The sequence below is a fragment of the Mus caroli genome, unplaced genomic scaffold (genome assembly GCF_978045245.1).
Source record: "Mus caroli unplaced genomic scaffold, Mus_caroli_1 scaffold_15, whole genome shotgun sequence".
NCBI classification, from domain to species: Eukaryota; Metazoa; Chordata; class Mammalia; order Rodentia; family Muridae; genus Mus; species Mus caroli.
In genome coordinates this window covers 54254706-54259320 of record NW_028227270.1, presented here as the reverse complement: position 1 = coordinate 54259320, position 4615 = coordinate 54254706, and the positions used below count along the sequence as shown (strand labels likewise).

At 39.0% G+C, this 4615-nt stretch overlaps 1 protein-coding gene across 1 annotated transcript in view; it reads left to right on the top strand.

Moving 5' to 3' along the window:
* The window catches only part of Ptdss1 (phosphatidylserine synthase 1), a 62346-nt gene that overhangs the window by 628 nt on the left and 57103 nt on the right, over window positions 1-4615 (top strand). The window lies entirely within an intron of this gene.

Below are 4615 nucleotides of genomic sequence, written 5' to 3'. Positions count from 1 at the left end.
GTAAGTCTGGCCTGGAGTCGCGCGGAGCGCCGGAGAGAGGAGGACAGAAAGGACAGACCGAGAAGCAGTAGAGGGGAGGGTGGCCAGGTGTGGCTGGTGGTAAGGAAGTGAGTAGCTGCTCCACGCGTGCAAGCTCGCGGACACAAGGGCCACACAGCTCCTCTGCCTACCGCGTGGCTTACAGTCCTCTCCACCTACGTTTCCACCTGCCACCCCTCATGTCCAAATCGGACCACACCAGGAACTCATGCAGGTCACCTATCTGGGTGACCCACACCCCTTGGTCTGTATCGTTCTCTGTCACTATCAGAAGGCTCTGATCTCTATCCGTGGTCTGTCTCGGCAAACCGCATGAACCATTTCATGATTGAACCTCCTTCAACTCACACTACACACATAGAACACACACCATACACAGAAAAATCCTCTGGCATTCAGTATTACCAGGCACACACACACAAATGTACATGTGAGGTGCACCACACTGTTTTTCCTTTTATATACATTTTCCACAGTCATCTAATGTAACTCTTCTCCCAGTCTCAAACACCACCTCTATGCCACAGCATCAGCAGTCGCTGTTGGCACACATCCCAGTGGATGCCTCCCATGAAGCACAAGCCAATACCCATCATTTCCAATGTACTGTACTCTATAGGCTACTGCTGACCACACATCACAAGGGGCACATCCTGCCCTCTCATGCATCTCTAAAATACTGGCTGAAAGGGGATAGTGTCAAACAGTTGTGTACTATCTAGAGACTAGAGAATGCTAACTACACTAAACAAAGCACATAAAATGCACACCACATAACATGGCTCTCTTATTCCCCTAAAAATATACACACATGTTCAGATCTAATAGCTGTGTATTTCGTACCTTACAAGGCTACTGTATCTGTGGCCCCTTGACCTCAGCCAAGGAGCTAATGGACCCTACAACATACACACCCCTATTTCTGTCTTATGATTTATATTATCTGAATTACATTTTTTAAAGAGAGGGGAGTCATACCCTACTCACCAAACCATTATGGCTTCCAAGAGTAACCAAGATTTCAAAACTGGCTGTGATTTTAGGGAAGTTATTTAACTTTGTTCTCAATGTGAGGGTTCATGCCTATAAAATGAATAAAGAGTTTGTATTCACTTCAGGATTAGGAAGAGTGTGTGCACTGTTGAGTAGAATACCTGGTATATGATGTTCTGAGTGTTTACCCTTCTTTTTGTTTGTGATAGGATTAGACTGTATAGCTTAAGCTACCCTTTAACCCTTACTCCTGCCATAGCCCAGTGTTGTGAGTATAAGCTTGAACCACCAGACCCAGCTTTTCCTGTTATTTTTATCAGTAATCAGTCAAAGTCTGGGGAGAATAAGTTGACCAGTTGTAAGTTTTGAAGAAATGTCTGGTATGTAGTAGAGGGGAGGTCAGAGGCATGCAATGCTACATAAGACAGCACTGTACAACATAGACTACACATGAGACAGCACTGTACAGCATAGACTACACATGAGACAGCACTGTACAGCATAGACCACACATGAGACAGCACTGTACAGCATAGACTACACATGAGACAGCACTGTACAGCATAGACTACACATGAGACAGCACTGTACCACATAGACTACACATGAGACAGCACTGTACCACATAGACTACACATGAGACAGCACTGTACCACATAGACTACACATGAGACAGCACTGTACAACATAGACCACAAATGAGACAGCACTGTACAACATAGACCACAAATGAGACAGCACTGTACAGCATAGACCACACATGAGACAGCACTGTTCAACATAGACCACATATGAGACAGCACTGTATAACATAGACTACACATGAGACAGCACTGTACCACATAGACTACACATGAGACAGCACTGTACAACATAGACCACACATGAGACAGCAATGTACAACATAGACCACACATGAGACAGCAATGTACAACATAGACCACACATGAGACAGCACTGTATAACATAGACCACACATGAGACAGCAATGTACAACATAGACTACACATGAGACAGCACTGTACAACATAGACCACACATGAGACAGCACTGTACAGCATAGACCACACATGAGACAGCACTGTACAACATAGACCACACATGAGACAGCACTGTACAATATAGACCACACATGAGACAGCACTGTACCACATAGACTAAATTGCAGATGTTGATTTGTATAAGTTACTTCAAACATAGAAACAGTAGGTAACAGTTATTCTTACCTAGGGGTGCCACTTCCATTGTTGTAAGTATGCTACTCTTTTGCAGACGAGACCTTTCTTCCTATAGCATCTAGCCAGTCACATTTCTAGCTTTGGAGAGAACTCACGCTTGAACCTAATTATGGTTACTGTCCACTACCCATCATGCCAGTGGATTTTACTCTATAAAAGTTGTATGACTGCCTAATTTGTTAGTCCCCAGTCTCCTCATCTGTACGCAAAATGAAAATACCAGTATTAACACCTCATAGGATTGTCATAAGATAGTTGTTGCTTAGCTAAGTGCACGGCACTGAGTTAAGAAGCACCATTTCATTGCTTGATAAAGCTTTCTAAACTATATTTGTTGCTGAGAAGATATAGTATGTTCTGGAATTGAGAATGAAGGTAGAGGTATTAGAAACTGAGCCTTGTATAACTATACCTGCTTATTTCACATTAACTTCTATTTAGCTTCCTCTAATAGGTGGGTTTGAAGCGACAGAGTGGCGAAAGGGTTCTTTTGAAAGGACAAAAACTATATTATTATTATTTTATTTATATATTTTCATTTTATACTATTTAATTTTACATGATGAAAAGCAGAATGAATAATTTGTTCAATAGTGTATCTTTAAAATTATTGTAGGCTGTTCAAAATACAGCTTTTTCTTTTCTAATTCAGAAAGTAATGTTCTGGAATTTCTTTTTTAGGTCATATTCTGTCTAGTTGAGGCATTGTGGCAGAGAAGTATAAAAAAACGAGTACACATCTTAGCAGCTTGTGAAAAAGTAATTTTAAAAAAATCACCTGATCTTTGAGCTATGGTGCTTTCCAGAAGTTATAATAATTTTATTTCTTAGGCTAATTTCATAAAGAAATCACATACTGATGAATTAACCCCACATTTACTTTACATAAAATCAGATATATAATTAATAGAATTAAAGAGTTACTAGTGTCTATGTTTTGTAATAGTTTATGGTCCGTGTTAAGTAGGATGTTATAATGATAGCTAAGACTGTCTCATGAAGATTGGAAGTAATGGTTTCTCAACTAAAAAGTTTTTACACTATGCTCTTTTTGTATATTATATAAACTTATATAAACTTATGGTTAGACAATGTTCAGTGCAATTCCTTCAATCAAACTTTTAAACTATGGCTTAATTTTTCTTTCGCAAAGATTACTTAGCTAAGAGAATAGAATACTTTGAAGGTATTGTATTACCAGAATGTAAGAACAGTGCTGGGTGAGATCATACACTATGAATACCCAGCAAGAGTTTTAGATTGTGAAGGATTTGATACAGCAAACAGAAGTCTGAAGTAAGGTTGGATTTGTTCAGGAGTTCTTCTGTTAGATAGTTCTTTAGTTTGAGTATCACCTCAAGGGTACTTATTGATGGGAGGTTCAATACAAAATGTTGCTATTGGAAGATGGTAGAACCATTCAGAAATAGTACCTGTTGGGAAGTTCTTATGATCACTGAGTGCATATTCTTGGAAGGTTTCTTTTATTTATTTCACCCTGGAAATCTTACTAGGAGGGTCTTATAATGGAGAAAACTTGTTCTCTCTTCCCCTATTTTAAACAGAGTCATTTAACATAGTGACTTTCAAGCCAGCCAAGGCTACATACTAAGACTGTCTCAAAAACAAAAGAAAATGACACCCAAAATTTAACTCACACATGCTTCTGCCATTGTTACCCATAATTGAAAGGGTTGCAGTGAATTGGCAGCACTTGTCAACAGAAATTGTCCCCTGTGTAGATGACATTGTTTTAGTGAAAATGGCTGTACCTGTGTGATTATTAATTCATTTGCCCTTGTTTTCTCCAGATATAGAACTAAGAGAATAGGCAAGGGACAGGGGAATGGACAGATGCTTACTTTGTTTTTTGATTAGTGGTTTTTAATTTAATTTAATTTCCCTTACCAGCTTTGGAAATTCCAGTTTTTAATTTTTCGTTGGGTCCTATTTCTTGCCCTCTCTGTGGTTCTCTAGGGGTTTCTGCCAGTCTTCCTGATTTATCCTTCAAGAGCATATAAAGGCCCAATAAAAAATGCTTCCATACACTACTAATGAGGTTGTCTTGGTCCTGCTTTCTTATAGATATGTTTTTTTTTTTTTTCCCCTCTCTTTCTTTAATAGACAACTTGATGTCTCTGGCACTAGGGATATTAATTAGTGGTTTGTACTAATGGCTCAAAAAGTGTACAGCCAACACTAGACCAACTCTAGACACAGATTGCTATTAGGCTTCATTGTGTTAAGTTGCATTTGAAGGATAGTTAACATTGATACTCACAATTTCTGCTTCCCAGTTATTTGAATCATTTAAAAATTAGGATTAAATAAGTTATCTTTTTTAT